Raw genomic sequence first — 17,281 nt, 5'->3', positions numbered from 1 at the left:
TGCTGCAACCAGAGAGGTTGTCAGGTCAGTACAGACTCCGTGAGCTCAGTTAGTGAGCCTAAGGCGTGCCGACGCCGAAAGAGCGGTGAGAGTAGGGAGGCCTACTGCCCGTGTGAAGCCTAGCGAGGGCCCCAAGCGTGGCCGAAGGCAAGTGGAGTAATTAAGCTACATAGGGGGAGGAGGAGCTTAGCCAAATCACCCCAAGACCATTTACCGGACACCGGGTCCGCGTCTGCATTGATCTCTACGCCCAGCAGAAACAACCGGAACCCCTGGCTAACTATATGTCCCAGGAACACCAAAAGCTGACTGTTATACCAGGGTCAGGAGTCACGGAGGTCCAAGAGACCGGGGAGTGTGATCTCCAACAGAAGGCCCTACCACCAGGTCAGCAGGTGCAAGACAGAGACCAAGTTAGGCCTAGCTCCAGGCAGGTCATAAACTTATCAGGAAAAGGCAAGAAACAAGAGGCTCCACACCCGCTCACTGGGGAGAGTCCTGATATGCACCCTTCACCCTACAGTGCCCTGGATCGTGCCTGAAACACCACCAGTAAAGGTACTGAAGTGAACTCCGGTGTTTGTGCCTATTCTTCTACCCTTCCTCTGACCCGGCTGGGTCTCCTCTGTCCTGCATCCCTTCACTTACGCTGCCCTGAGGCCCCGCTCCACCTGTGGGGAGCCGCACCAACTAAGCTGCCTGAACACCGGCCTCATTGGACTGTCGCAGCGCTGGTGATCCTCACCAGACACCACAGGTGGCGTCACGAACTTTCCCTAACGTATATAATTTCCCCCTTCCTTTTTAAGAGTGACCCCAGGGTACGGGCCCGGGAGCCGGCCACCGTGGCATCCCCAAAACCAACAACAAGGCCCGGGCGCCGAGTCATTCCCATCCCATGGGCGCATCAGTATGAGCGCCTGCTTCTTGAACAACAGATTCTAAAGGACATAGCCCAGGCGACATGGCATAAGTCTCCACCAAACTCAAAAGCACTACAGATACTGGCTGGTGATGAGCTCATGCAGCCTTTATCTATCCCTCATCCCCTCAAGATGGCTGGACCATCATTGTAAATAAGCCCCTGTCCTTTGTGTCACCCCCACCTCATTGTAGATCATAAGCTCTTAGGAGCAGGGTCGTTGTTGTTTTTGCTTTAATTATTGTATTATCTTTAGCTATGTTACTTATGACTGTTGAATATGAACCTCTGAGTTATAAAGCGCTGCGGAATAGGTTGGCGCCATATAAATAAAGAGTATTATTATTATTATTATTATTATTATTATTAGTTTGACCTGCAGACGCAGATTTGGTACCCTGGTGTTCCGCCCACCTACTGGAGTGCTTGGCTGCCATGTGGTTTCTCATATTGGTGGTGCTCAGGTTGCCTTTGCCCTGGCCTCTGCTCAACTTGGTATGAAAGATGCTACAGACAACAATGTTTTTCTCTGAAGGACTTTCAGAAAAAAAAATTCCACACAGCAGCTGAACGCCCCCTAGCCTTGACTTGGTGCACAGCATGGGTGCTCTTGGGAACAGTTGACCCAGTTCTCACTCTGGGCAAACCTCGACCCCTTGGTGCCTGTGTTCGTGCTACATATCCATCTTTCTCTGTGTTGCTGTCATGGCTATGCGTGCCACGGTCCAGGTCAGATCAGTGGACTCATCATCGACCACCTCGTCTTCTATCTCATCCTCCTTCTCAGTTGACATTGTAGGCTGACCTGATGTCAACTGTGTCTCATCATCATCAGCCTCCACCTTTGGAGACAGTAAATGACGTTCCTCCAAGTGGCTTTCTTCTGGCCATAGTTCCTCAAATACTTGAGCATCAACGCACACTACCTCCTCTGGTCCCTCTTCAATGCTGCACGGTGATAGGCCAGAGCCAACCAAAGGATACTTACCAAACAGATCCTCGGAGTGGCCAAGCTTGGGGTCATATGTCTACTGTGACTGATAATGGCGGGAGGAAGAAGAACCATCTTCAAGATTGGAAGCGCCAGCCTTCTGTGTATCCACAGTAAACTGTGTGGTCGTGGAAGATTGCTCATTGACAAATGCGTAGAGGCCTTGTCTGCTATCCAAGACAGAATCTGCTCTCACTCTTCTGGCTTCTACACACGTTTACGTTCCAGACCGGGAACTTTTTCCAGGAACATAGTGGATGCATCAAGCTTCTTCTGACCTGACAAAGACTGAGTGCCTTCTCGCGCACCACTGACAACACCACGTCCACGTCCCTTAACAACAGTTTTTTTGGGCATTTTTGGTTTTGTTGACAGATTTTCAGATGTTGATGGCACAAGCCAAGCTAGCTGTCACAGGCACAGCCAAAATAGTGAGTCAACCATGACACAGCCCATAGGGCTAATTTTTACAAATCCTATGCACATTGTGCAGTGGACAAACCAGGACAGTATTCCTACTCCAGCCTAACTACTATTTATGATTGGAGGCCCTTGGGATGGTGGCTTCCTGCGTAAACCATGACTCAGCCCATAGGGCTAATTTTCACAAACCCTATGCACATTGTGCAGTGGACAAATCTGGAATGTACAGTAGTCATACCAAACTAATATTTGTCATTGGAGGCCCTTGTCACAGGTTGTGACACATTGTGACTGAGATTGGGGATACATATTCAATAGAAATTTACACTGACTGTTGATGATCGACTGATGGCCCTCTGAAAACTTAAATTGAGGGCCACAACTACTACAGTACTCTATCGTAGATAATGTTTGTCAAGGAAGGTCCTTGTCATGGAATCTTCCTGCACCTATGACACAGCCCCCAGCCCCAGGAGTAATTTTCTCTCTCATAAAACTCAACTTTCCTGCCTACTGCAGGCCCTCTGCTCAACGATACAATGGGCACATTGTAAACTGCTATGGAATATGTATTCCACTATCTGAGTGTCAATGATGGATGGACCGCCAATTGTCTAAGTAACAGCTGTCCCACCAAAAAGCATGGTACAGAGCCACCTGAGGCCTCTCAGATCAAAGATCAACATACCTACTGGTGCGTTCTAGCTGTGCTTGTAAAGTGCTGGGGGATAGCGAACTAAAAATGATGTATGACAGAGGGACCTACAAAATGTATAAGTCAGGGCCCTCCCAACTGTAAAAGGCGATTGTAAAAAAGCCACAACAGTATGTGTGAACAAAGGCTAAAAGGGGTATTTTTTTGGTTTCTCTGGTTTATTTAGCCTTATATACAAGTGATTATGCAGGAGAAACTGTTTCTTAACCTTTTTGGCCTGTTAAATGCAATTTAGGTTAGGTTTGGTAGTTGTTCTTTTGTGTCTGTAAAAGTGGTGTAATACTGTGACAAACTTATTCCCAGAAACGATATGTGAGTCAGAAATGCATGCAGGCACATTCTCCAGGCTCTTCCCATTCTGTTTCACTTTCCCATCCATTTCAGCCTTTTCCTCAGGCCCCCAGACCCTTTTGTAGGGTCCAGCACAAAATTACTCGCATTTCCCATTGACTTACATTGTACTCGCTATTTGGAAAGAACACGTAATTATTACAAAGTACTTGTTACGAGTATAGCGATTATGAATATTACGGTGCTCGCTCATCACTAATTGTGAGCAAAAAAAAATTAGCCCTGATATGTAGGGCTATGGATATCTGTAACAGCAGCAGACAGAACGTGCAATGGACCCTATTCTGCTCTATACACTGTCCACAACCTCTGCCTGCCTAACTTCTGCTATCACCAGATTCACCAGTAATAATATATGCAGCTGGATTAATCCTTAGAAGGACTGTTAGTTCAGATGTATATATAGCTGTGAATACCTAATACCTCACTAATAAACCGTCAATTCTCTCCCTAGCTGAGCTGCACCTCTCCCTACTCTGCCTGTCTGAAGGATAGACTGTGACGAGCATAGGGTCACCGGGTCTGATATAGACCCGATGACGCTATGCAACTAGCCAATCACTGTAATGCCTCAATCAACCTGACTGCAGCATTACAGTGTGTGGCAGTGAGTTGTAGCAACACAGAGTAAGTAATGATGATTTTCTTTTTTTCCAAGAGATCAAAATTTTCGGCTAATAAAATTTTAAACTAAAGAAAAAAACACTGTAAAGGGAAACTGTCAAGATTATTTCACACCTCAAAATTTATGTGCATTGGGCAGCACAGTGGCTCAGCCTGGGCAGCACGGTGGCTCAGTGGTTAGCACTGCAGACTATCAGAGCTGGGGTCCTGGGTTCAAATCCCACCAATTACCAAGGATAACATCTGCAAGGAGTTTGGATGTTCTCCTTGTGTTTTGCGTGGGTTTCTTCCGGGTTCTCCGGTTTCCTCCCACACTCCAAAGACATACTGATAGGGAATCTATATTGTGAGCCCCAATGGGGACTGTGATGATGATGTCTGTAAAGCGCTGTGAGTAAAATAAAATAAATAATTAATAAATAAATAGAGAGTGAAACCCTGCTGACAGATTCCCTTTAATCTTCTGCTGATTAGTTTCATCTTCTGGTGGCAGACTGAAGCATCACCGCTGTTAAACATGGGTTGGAGCTTAGTGAATGTTTTGTTCTACTGCAAGTAAGGCACAGCGGGGAGGCTTCTGCTGCAGACAGTAGTTGTAAAATCTGAGGCTGTCCGCTCAAAAAAGGCTACCGAGGGAAGACTTGGCACTTGCTACTTATATCCGAGTTCATCTATTTCGTTTTTTTTTCAGTTTGCTTGCACTCAGTGCATATAAAGGTGTGACCTGTCTTTTCTTTTAGCTGGACACTATATTCATGTGGTTCCCCATGTCTGTGTGTCTACTAGCCGGGTTCAGTCCTTCTCAGCCCTTATCCACATGCGTGTCACTTGACAAATAGTAAGGTTTTAGTATTAAAGGTTAAGATTGTCCTGATTAAGGTCACCATGGCGTGGTGGGATGGCTTTTGCATTTTATGATCAAAGTTATGTTAATTTATTTATTTACTGCAGGGTATTAGCTCACTTTGTTTTTACCTTAGGTTTTGTCTGCTTAGTGGCCAGTGTGAACATGCGCCTACACGCTGAATGCATACCAACTTATATCCCAGTTCATCTCTTTAGGTTTTTCTAGCAGGTGCCAAAGTAATCCCAGTCTTCACAGGAATATGGACTTACAATGGGGTGCTCTTGGGTTGTGTCCATGGAGTAGCTGCTTGCTGGGGGGGGGGGGTGAACCTGAGCCCAGATAATAAAATTAAGTGGGTCAGTAACAGAAGGGATGGAGCCAAGGACAGAATGAAAACAGAACAATGGCACCAGAATACAGGAAGTAAACTAAATACAATACCTGGCAATTTTAAGTAGGGTCTGGTAGTGCACCATTAGCTACAAGAGGGATCTGATTATTTCTCCTGAACTGCTGGACAGCACACACACCCATTCTGTCTGTCTGGGTGGCACAACAAGTCTCAGCCACACCAGTATCCCTATATGGACAGTGCCTGCCCCATCTAGTAGTATTGGCCACAGCATCTCCTCCATCACCAGCATCAGCCACTGAGTGAATATAGTGGCGCTCAATGACAGAAGTAAACTGCAGCATGTCCAGGTAGGGATTTAACAACAGTCTTGCAGCCACACATGCTGTAGGTCAGTGAGAAGGAGAGGGGGGGACATAGCTAAGATCCTGAGACACACAGAAAAGATTTATTCATATTCTCAGTTATATTTTTAATATGAAACAAACTAGGATCAAAGAGAAGAAGATTAAAGGAGGAATTGCTGGCACATATTTGTAAATTTTTTGTGCATTTCCTGTATCTATTACTTTTTTAACCTCTACCGACTACAGTGAATATTGTTGTATTTTTTTTTGGAATAACCTTTTTTATTCTTCCATAGATGTAAGCGTAACAAGGCTTGTGATTTATGCACCGAGTTGTAGTTTTTAATTACATCATTTATTTTTCTATGCAATGCAAAGTGGAAAGAAATGGTAAAAAAAGTATATGGAATTCCACCATTGTTTCTTGAGTTTTGTTTTTATGTTGTTCATTGTGCTGTAAAAATGACCTGGCAGCATGATTCTCCAACAGTGATACATGTTTAGTTTTTCTGAGTGGTGACAAAAAAAAGTGCAACCGAAAAAAATGGCAATTCTGGCATTTTTATTGTGCATTACAGAAATAGTGTCATCAAATATATATTTTTTTATTTTGCAATTTTCTATATTTTTAAATGAAAATTCAACTGTTAATATATATTTTTAGCCTTATAAACTTTTTTTTCCTTTCCATTTCGGTTCCATTTGACTTAACCCCTTTACCCCCCAAGGTGGTTTGCACGTTAATGACCAGGCCAATTTTTACTATTCTGACCACTGTCACTTTATGAGGTAATTATTCTGGAGCGCTTCAACGGATCCCCATGATTCTGAGAATGTTTTTTCGTGACATATTGTACTTTATGATTGTGATAGCATTTCTTCTATATCACTTGTGTTTATTTGTGAAAAAAATGGAAATTTGGCAAAAATTGTGAAAATTTTTCACTTTTCAAAATTTAAATTTTTATGCCCTTAAATCAGAGAGATATGTCACACAAAATAGTTAATAAATAACATTTCCCACATTTCTACTTTACATCAGCACAATTTTGGATTTTTTTTTATTTATTAGGGAGCTATAAGGGTTAAAAGTTGACCAGCTATTTCTCATTTTTACAAAACCATTTTTTTTAGGGTCCACATCACATTTGAAGTCACTTTGAGTGGTCTTTATGACAGAAAATATCCAAAAGTGACACCATTCTAAAAACGGCACTCCTCAAGGTGGTCAAAAACACATTCAAGAACTTTATTAACCCTTCAGATGCTTCACAGGAATTTTTGGAATGTGGAAGAAAAAATTAACATTTAACTTTTTCACAAAAATGTTACTTTAGACCCAATTATTTTTATTTTCGCAGGGGTAACAGGAAAAAGCGGACCCCAAAATTTGTTGTGCAATTTCCCATGAGCACACAGATACCCCATATGTGGGGAAAAACCACTGTTTGGGCGCACGGCAGGGTTCGGAAGGGAACGAGCGCCATTTGACTTTTTGAATGTAAAATTTCTTGAATAATTAGCGGACGCCATGTTGTGTTTGGGGAGCCACTGATGTGCCTAAACAGTGGAAACCCCGAACAAGTGACACCATTTTGGAAACTAGACCCCCTCAGGGAACTTATCTAGATGTGTGGTGAGCACCTTGAACCCCCAGGTGCTTCACAGAAGCTTATAACATTGAGCCGTAAAAATAAAATTTTCACATTTTTCCCACAAAAATGTTTTTCAGCCCCCACTTTTGCATTTTAATAAGGGTAACAGGAGAAATTGCACCATGCAGTTTGTTGTGCAAATTCTCCTGAGTAAGCCGATACCCCATATGTGGGGGAAAACCACTGTTTGGGCGCACGGCAGGGTTCGGAAGGGAAGGAGCGCCATTTGACTTTTTGATTGTAAAATTTTCTTGAATAATTAGCGGACACCATGTTGCGTTTGGGGAGCCCCTGATGTGCCTAAACAGTGGAAACCCCCCACATGTGACACCATTTTGGAAACTAGACCCCTCAGGGAACTTATCTAGATGTGTGGTGAGCACCTTGAACCCCCAAGTGCTTTACAGAAGTTTATAACATTGAGCCGTGAAAATAAAAAAATCTAACTTTTTACACAAAAATAATGTTTTAGCCCCATTTTTTCATTTTCACATGGGTAAGAGGAGAAAATGGACCCCAAAAACTTTTGTGCAATTTCTCCTGAGTACGCCAATACCCCATATATGGGGAAAATACAGTGTTTGGGCGTGCGGCAGAATTCAGAAGGGAAGGAGCACTGTGTGACTTTTTGAACGCAAAATTGGCTGGAATCGAGAGCGAACGCCATGTCGCATTTGGAGAGCCCCTGATGTGCCTAAAGAGTGGAAACCCCCCACAAGTGACCCCATTTTGGAAACTACACCCCTCAAGGATTTTATAAAAAAAAAACATGCGGGGATCGCTCGTGCATGGCAGGCAATCCCCGTGAGTTTTTTTTGGCCGCAAAGCATATGTAGCAGAGACTCGAGCACCCGCGATACTCAGTGCATACCCGAGCACCCGATGCAAATTCAAGAAGCGAGCACTTGCGCTCAACACTAGTTGCCATATCGTCATCTTTTTTTTTACTTTTGCCCAACCCTAACTCCAAGCCCAACCCTAGCCCAACCCCAACCCTAACCCTAGCCCAATGCTAACCCTAACCCTAGTCCAACCCTAAACCTAGTCCAACCCTAACCCTAGCCCAACCCAACCCTAACCCTAGCACAACTCTAACTCTAGCACAACCCTAACCCTAGCCCAACCCTAACCCTAGCCCAACCCTAACCCTAAAGTTTATTTTTTACGCCGTTCCTCGTGCGGTATAAGTGATTAGACGACTTTATTCTTCAGGTCGGTGCGATTACAGCAATACCAGAATCATATCGGGTTTTTATGATTGACAGCTGTCACACACTAAAAGACGCAGTTTTTTGCAAAATTTAGTTTTTGCATCGCCATATTTTGAGAGCTATAATTTTTCCATTTTTTGGCCAACAGATCCATGTGAGGGCTTATTTTTTGCGGGATGAGTTGACGTTTTTATTGGTACCATTTTCAGGCACGTGACATTTTTGATCGCTTTCTATTTCGATTTTTGGGAGGCAGAATAAACAAAAAACAACAATTCAGGAATTGTTTTTTTTTTTTTTTCAATTTATGCTGTTCCGCATGTGGTAAAATTGATAAGGTAGCTTTATTCTTTGGGTCAGTACCACATTTATATTGTTTGTCTATGTTTTGGCGCTCTTACACAATAAAAGCTATTTTATATAAAAAAAATTTTTTTTTGCATCGCTTTATTCTGAGAGCTATAACTTTTTATTTCTCGGCTGACGTTTTCAGCAGTATCATTTTTATTTATATTCGTCTTTTTGATAGCGTGTTTTTTGTTTGACGGTATGATGATAAAGCATTGTTTTTGTGCTTCATTTTTTATTTCTTTTTTTACCGTGTTCACTAAAGGGGTTAACTAGTAAAACAGTTTCATAGATCAGGTCGTTCTGGACATGGTGATACCAAATATGTGTACTTTCATTGTTTTTTTTTCATAATAATATTTATTGATGGGTACATTATATTTTTATTTTTGATGGATTTTTTTTTTTTTTTTTTAGATTTTTACAATTTCTTTTTTTTTCATTTTGTAGCACTATTTTTACTTTAATACTTGTCCCACTCTGGGACTTTCACGTTTTTTACTCTGATCGCCTGTATAGCACAGGGCTGGAGCACCATCCCTGTGCTATACAGGCTGTCAGCGCTTCAGATGCAGAAGATAATTTGGTCATGCACTGCACATGACCAAAGTATCTTCCTGCTGTCTGGTGACCTGGATGTTGTCATGACGACATCGGGTTGTCATGGCAACATCTGGGAAGCCGCGGAGATAGCGTTGGACGCCGGCAGGAGAGGTAAGTATTGCGATCACCTCCCCTTGCCCCCGCAATGCTGTGTTCGACTTCGATTGCAGCATTGTGGGAGTTAATGTGCCAGGAGCGGTGCGGGACCGCTCCCAGCACATAGCCCCGGGTGTCATCTGTGACAATCAGCTGACACCCAGCAGCGATAGCGCCCGCACAGACTGTGTGCGGGCGAAATCAACAGGTTGTTCGGTTCTTTAATATTGATGGCCTATTCTTAGGATACGTCATCAATACCTGTTCGGTGGGGGTGCAACACCTTGCACCCTCTACCGAACAGCTATTCCCGATAGCCATATGTGCTTAGTTGTGGAGCTTCCCAGCAGAGCTGCATCAACTGCCTAGTGGCCTTACCCAGTTACTGCACATCTGCACCTAATCAAAGAAATAGGGGTGGATCTGCAGTACCCCACTGCGGCAACTATACAGTTGACGGAGCTGTAGTGTTCCACTCTGCAACTAAGCACATCCGGCCATTGCTGGCACTTTTCCAGTGTACCAGATATTGTAAGGATTTTCTCACCACTCGAAAATCATGGATCTTTTGCGCTTCATACTCCAAACTGCCTTTAACCAACACAGGAGAAAGAGAATTACACAATGTGCCCTGACGAATAGTACAACCCCTGGCAAAAAGTATGGAATCACCGGGCTCGGAGGATGTTCATTCAGTTGTTTATTGTTGTTGAAAAAAAGCAGATCACAGACATGGCACAAAACTGAAGTCACTTCAAATGGCAACTTTAGGGCATTAAGAAACACTAAAAGAAATCAAGATAAAAAATGTGGTACTCAGGAAGGGTAATTTTTTTCAGACCAAGCAGAGGGAAAAAATTAGGGAATCACTCAATTCTGAGGAAAAAAATATCATTTCCAAAACTAACACCTGCATTAAATTCGATCTGCTCGTTAGTCTGCATCTAAAAAGGAGTGATCACACCTTGGAGAGCTGTTGCACCAAGTGGACTGACATGAATCATGGCTCCAACACGAGAGATATCAATTGAAACAAAGGAGAGGATTATCAAACTCTTAAAAGAAGGTAAATCATCACGCAATGTTGCAAAAGATGTTAGTTGTTCACAGTCAGCTGTGTCTAAAATCAGGACCAAATACAAACAACATGAGAAGGTTGTTAAAGGCAAACATACTGGTAGACCAAGGAAGACATCAAAGCATCAAGACCGGAAACGTAAAGCAATATTGTAACGGGTCTGGGAGGCGGAACCTCTGAGCAACTATACAAGGGGGCGGTCCTTGTAAGGAAGCGGGTGGCTCCCAGGGAAGACGGGCAGGTAGTCACGGCAAGTGACAGGGACAGTCTCTGGGTAGAAGGGCAGGTAGTCACGGCAAGTGACAGGGACAGTCTCTGGGTAGACTAGCAGACAGGTAGCAGGTGGACGCTCCCAGGTGAGCGAGCAAGAGTCTCTGGACGGGCAGGTGGTCACAGCAAGTGACGGCAGAGCCTCCAGGTAGGCTAGCAGGCAGGTAGCAGGTGAGCGCTCCCAGGTGAGCGGGCAAGAGTCTCTGGACAGGCAGGTGGTCACGGCAAGTGACGGCAGAGCCTCCAGGTAGGCTAGCAGGCAGATAGCAGGTGAGCGCTCCCAGGTGAGCGGGCAAGAGTCTCTGGACTGGCAGGTGGTCACGGCAAGTGACGGCAGAGCCTCCAGGTAGGCTAGCAGGCAGGTAGCAGGTGAGCGCTCCCAGGTGAGCGGGCAAGCTGGTCCATAGACAGACTGACAGGTGTCGGAAGGCAGACCGTCGGACCGCAGGCTTGCAAGCAGGTAAGCGGATATCAGGCAGGTATCAAGCAGGAATCTGGCAGGTGACTGGCAGGTAACAGGCAGGAATCTGGCAGGTGACTGGCAGGTAACAAGCAGGAATCTGGCAGGTGACTGGCAGGTAACTGGTAACGGGACCTGAGGGCTGAAGCAGAGTGAAGGCTTTGCAACAACATTGCTCGGGCATCTCCATTTTGGAGGAGGTGCCTTATATATGGTGAGGTCCTCCGGCCATTGGCCGGGGACTCCTTAGGACGGCGCGCGCGGCCCCTTTAAGAGAGGGGGAGCGCTCGTGCGCCCTAAGCACAGTGGCCGGGAAGCAGCGCGCGCTGCCAGCAGAGCGGAGGGAGGACGCCGGGCACGGAGCGGAGAGGTGAGGGGAACAGCATCCCTGCCTAGCAGGAGGCAGGGACGCCGACACTACAAATATGTATCCAAAACAGGAAATGCACAACAAAACAAATGAGGAACGAATGGGAGGAAACTGGAGTCAATGTCTGTGACCGAACTGTAAGAAACCGCCTAAAGGAAATGGGATTTACATACAGAAAAGCTAAACATAAGCCATCATTAACACCTAAACAGAAAAAAACAAGGTTACAATGAGCTAAGGAAAAGCAATCGTGGACTATGGATGACTGGATGAAAGTCATATTCAGTGATGAATCGCGAATCTGCATTGGGCAAGGTGATGATGCTGGAACTTTTGTTTGGTGCCGTTCCAATGAGATTTATAAAGGTTACTGCATGAAGAGAACATGCAAATTTCCATAGTCATTGATGATATGGCGCTGCATGTCAGGTAAAGGCACTGGGGAGATGGCTGTCATTACATCTTCAATAAATGCCCAAGTTTACATTGATATTTTTCAATTATCCTATCAATTGAAAGGATGTTTGGGGATGATGACATCATTTTTCAAGATGATAATACATCCTGCCATAGAGCAAAAACTGTGAAACATTCCTTGAAAGAAGACACATAAGTTCAATGTCATGGCCTGCAAATAGTCCGGATCTCAATCCAAATTGAAAATCTTTGGTGAAAGTTGAAGAAAATGGTCCATGACAAGGCTCCAACCTGCAAAGCTGACCTGTTGATGAAGAGTACTGTTTGTCACTCATTAAGTCCATGCCTCAGAGACTGCAAGCTGTTATTAAAGCCAGAGGTGGTGCAACAAAATACTAGTGATGTATTAGAGTGTTCTTTTGTATGTTAGTTTTTCATGATTCCATAATTTTTCCCTCTGCTTGGTCTGAAAAAAATTACCCTTACTGAGTACCACATTTTTTATCTTGATTTCTTTTAGTGTTTCTTAAAGCCCTAAAGTTGCCTTTTGAAATGACTTTAGTTTTTTGCCATGTCTGTGATCTGCTTTTTTTCAGCAACATTATACAACTGAATGAACATCCTCCGAGCCCGGTGATTCCATAATTTTTGCCAGGGGTTGTATATTGTAAGCAGGGATTTATAGAACACATTGGGTATTTGGAAGGAAGGGGAGCAGGATTCAGATGAAAGGCTACTGAACTAATTACCTTAAGCTTGACCCATCTTTGCATCCCTTATTGGCAGAAAAAGTCTGTCTGCCCTTTGCCCTTCTCAGATTTTCTGACACTTTGGACCAAATAAGCTTCAACTTGTGTGCAGATTTACCAGCCTCTAAAGCAGGGGCCTCAAACACGCGACCCGCGGGCCGCATGCGGCCCCTCCGGATGCTTCTTGCAGCCCACAGGCACAGACCCCGTAACGATCGCGGCTCTCTCCAGCCGCCGCCGACATCAGCGCTGTAGTCCAGTGTATAGCCGCGCAGAGACCGGCTCTCTGCACAGCAATACCAGTGTCAGCCGCCGGCCTATCAGAGGCCAGCAGCTGACGTCTGCGTCCCAGCGCAGCGGCGTATGACGTCACTGCCATGCGCAGATGTCAGCTGCTGGCCTCTGATAGGCCGGCGGCTGACACTGGTATTGCTGTGCAGAGAGCCGGTCTCTGCGCGGCAATACACTGGACTACAGCGCTGATGTCGGCGGCTGCTGGAGAGAGCCGCGATCGTTACGGGGTCTGTGCCTGCGGGCCACAGGTGCAGAAAGGACGCCGAGGGAACGGAGGACAGGTGAGAATCTCTTCTTTTTTTTTTCCCTCTGTCATGTGAAATACAGCACAGGGGGGCACTGACCGCAGTATGGGGGGACGGGGACCCTGACCGCAGTATGGGGGAACCTGGATGGGGGACCGTGTCTGTAATATGGGGGACCTGGATGGGGGACCATGTCTGTAATATGGGGGACTTGGATGGAGGACCATGTCTGTAATATGGGGGACCTGGATGGTGGACCATGTCTGCAATATGGGGGACCATGTCTGCAATATGGGGGACCTGGATGGGGGACCATGTCTGCAATATGGGGGACCTGGATGGGGGACCATGTCTGCAATATGGGGGACCATGTCTGCAATATGGGGGACCATGTTTGCAATATGGGGGACCTGGATGGGGGACCATGTCTACAGTATGGGGGACCATGTTTGTAATATGGGGGACCTGGATGGGGGACCATGTCTGCAATATTAGGGTCCTGGAGGGGGGACCATGTCTGCAATATGGGGGACCTGGATGGGGGACCATGTCTGCATTATGGGGAACCTGGATGGGAGACCATGTCTGCAATATGGGGGACCTGGATGGGGGACCATGTCTGCAATATGGGGGACCATGTCTGCAATATGGGGGACCTGGATGGGGGACCATGTCTGCAATATGGGGGACCTGGATGGGGGACCATGTCTGCAATATGGGGGACCTAGATGGGGGACCATGTCTGCAATATGGGGGACCATGTCTGCAATATGGGGGACCATGTTTGCAATATGGGGGACCTGGATGGGGGACCATGTCTACAGTATGGGGGACCATGTTTGTAATATGGGGGACCTGGATGGGGGACCATGTCTGCAATATGGGGGACCTGGATGGGGGACCATGTCTGCAATATGGGGGACCTGGATGGGGGACCATGTCTGCATTATGGGGAACCTGGATGGGAGACCATGTCTGCATTATGGGGAACCGGGATGATGGGAGACCATGTCTGCAATATGGGGGACCTGGATGGGAGACCATGTCTGCAATATGGGGGACCAGGATGGGAGACCATGTCTGCAATATGGGGGACCTGGATGGGAGACCATGTCTGCAATATGGGGGACCTGGATGGGAGACCATGTCTGCATTATGGGGAACCTGGATGGGAGACCATGTCTGCAATATGGGGGACATGGATGGGAGACCATGTCTGCAATATGGGGGACCTGGATGGGAGACCATGTCTGCAATATGGGGGACCTGGATGGGAGACCATGTCTGCAATATGGGGGACCTGGATGGGAGACCATGTCTGCAATATGGGGGAACTGGATGGGAGACCATGTCTGCAATATGGGGGACCTGGAGGGGAGACCATGTCTGCAGTATGGAGGACCATGTCTGCAGGATGGGAGACCATGTCTGCAGTATGGGGGACCTGGATGGGAGACCATGTCTACAGTATGGGGGACCTGAATGGGAGACCATGTCTACAGTATGGGGGACCTGAATGGGAGACCATGTCTGCAGTATGGGGGAACTGGATGGGAGACCATGTCTACAGTATGGGGGACCTGAATGGGAGACCATGTCTGCAGTATGGGGGAACTGGATGGGAGACCATGTCTGCAATATGGGGGAACTGGATGGGAGACCATGTCTGCAGTATGGGGGACCTGGATGGGAGACCATGTCTGCAGTATGGGGGACCTGGATGGGAGACCATGTCTGCAATATGGGGGACCATGTCTGCAGGATGGGAGACCATGTCTGCAGGATGGGGGACCTGGATGGGAGACCATGTCTACAGTACGGGGGACCTGAATGGGAGACCATGTCTGCAGTATGGGGGAACTGGATGGGAGACCATGTCTGCAGTATGGGGGACCTGGATGGGAGACCATGTCTACAGTATGGGGGACCTGAATGGGAGACCATGTCTACAGTATGGGGGACCTGAATGGGAGACCATGTCTACAGTATGGGGGACCTGAATGGGAGAACATGTCTGCAGTATGGGGGAACTGGATGGGAGACCATGTCTGCAGTATGGGGCTCCTGGATGGGAGACCATGTCTGCAATATGGGGGACCTGGATGGGAGACCATGTCTGCAGTATGGGGGACCTGGATGGGAGACCATGTCTGCAGTATGGGGGACCTGGATGGGAGACCATGTCTGCAGTATGGGGGAACTGGATGGGAGACCTTGTCTGCAGTATGGGGGACCTGGATGGGAGACCATGTCTGCAGTACGGGGGACCTGGATGGGAGACCATGTCTGCAGTATGGGGGACCTGGAGGGGAGACCATGTCTGCAAGAGGAGGACCAGTTCAAAAGGTGTATAGAAAATAAAATGGTATCACTAAAAATGTCACTTTGTCATACAAATAATGCGGCCCCCCAAATTAAATGTTTTTCTGTGTGCGGCCCATATGCCCAGCTGAGTTTGAGACCCCTGCTCTAAAGTATCCAATTCGGAGGCCGAAAAAGAAAAAAAAAAACAAAGAAGTTACCTAACATTACAGAAGAATAGTGGTCTTAATAGACTTGGGATACTGATTATTTTTGGCAATTTCAGCTAAAGGCAGATATTCCACCCAGTCAAACTGAAGAGCTGACTGGGATAGATAGATAGATAGATAGATAGATAGATAGATAGATAGATAGATAGATAGATAGATAGATAGATAGATAGATAGATAATATTGAAGATATTGCTCGAGCGTGGCTTGCATGTTCAGTCTGACCATTGGTGTCTGGATAGTAAACAGATGAAAAAGACAGAATGTCCTCCAGAATTTGGAAACAAACTGAGCCCCTAATTCAAAAATAATAGTTTCCGGAATCCCATGTAGACGCACAATGTTATTAATTAACAACTTAAGATTTGGGAGTTAGGCAACTCAGACAAAGGCACAAAATGACACTGTTTACTAAATCTGTCCACCATTATTCAAATAAAAGTCCTTATTTCGAAAAATGGCAGGTCAGTAGTGAGGTCCATCGAGGGATGGGTTCAAGGACCTTTAGGAGTAGCTATGGTATCTAGAAGTCTAGCAGGACAGATTTAGGGAGTTTGGGCTTGGGAGCAGATATCAAATGTCATAACATTTTTCTTTCAATCCCGAACAATGGTTTACCACCAAAAATTTGTGGTTACCAGTCAGATAGAATTGTCAATCTCAGGGTGACCTTAATGTACAGAATCATGGAATTCCTGGAGAAGAGACAGACTAAACTGGGGTAGGGAAACAAAAAGTTTTTCAGGAGGGATAGTGTCATGGGCTAACGGTTGAAGTAAGGTGATTCCCTGTAGGGTATGTATGAAAAACAATCATGCAGCGCCAATCTCAGAGAGTTACCAATGTAACTCTCTGGTGCCCTCTTGATGAAGTTTTATGCACTCACCTCTTGCCACAAAAAGTTCAAGCATATGGTTCCTCCTCACGCTTCGGGTTTAGTCCAGGTCTGCTGCTCACCTCGAATTGATTTTGCGTTGTATCCTGCCACAGATTCCCACAGGCATAAAGGTTCAATGGAAAATAATCCAATTCTATAGTGGCCGCACTCCCAGTGGTAATGATTTTAAAAACTTCTTGTCCACATATAAAATTTATTGCTCAAGCATACAACGCGTTTCGGGGGAAACAATCGCCTTCCTCAGGTATCTGAATAAAAATACATATGACTCTTTGCTTTATAGGAAAAAGATAATTACACCTTATTAGGTATTCAAATCAGGGTGTGGAAATCATCACACCTGTCTAATCAGTCTCACTATCAGCTTCATTAAATGGTGAAAACAAACATCCCTATACAGTAAATCACTAAACTAAAAACCACTAAAGACATGTATCAATAATATTACTACCCACGAAAAATTCACTTGATTTACAAAAAAAGT

At 45.7% G+C, this 17,281-nt stretch overlaps 1 long non-coding RNA gene across 1 annotated transcript in view; it reads right to left on the bottom strand.

Annotated features, from left to right (window-relative positions):
* Nucleotides 1–17,041, bottom strand: part of LOC141271316 (uncharacterized) — a 106,509-nt gene extending 89,468 nt beyond the window's left edge. The window contains exon 1 of the long non-coding RNA XR_012321891.1: nucleotides 16,786–17,041. This is a non-coding gene — a long non-coding RNA (uncharacterized lncRNA). The remainder of the gene's footprint in view (nucleotides 1–16,785) is intronic.
* Nucleotides 17,042–17,281: the final 240 nt, after the last annotated feature.

Source organism: Phyllobates terribilis, unplaced genomic scaffold, assembly GCF_046119375.1.
Source record: "Phyllobates terribilis strain yellow unplaced genomic scaffold, ASM4611937v1 Scaffold_5__5_contigs__length_657084704, whole genome shotgun sequence".
NCBI classification, from domain to species: Eukaryota; Metazoa; Chordata; class Amphibia; order Anura; family Dendrobatidae; genus Phyllobates; species Phyllobates terribilis.
This window is presented reverse-complemented; position numbering and strand designations above follow the sequence as displayed.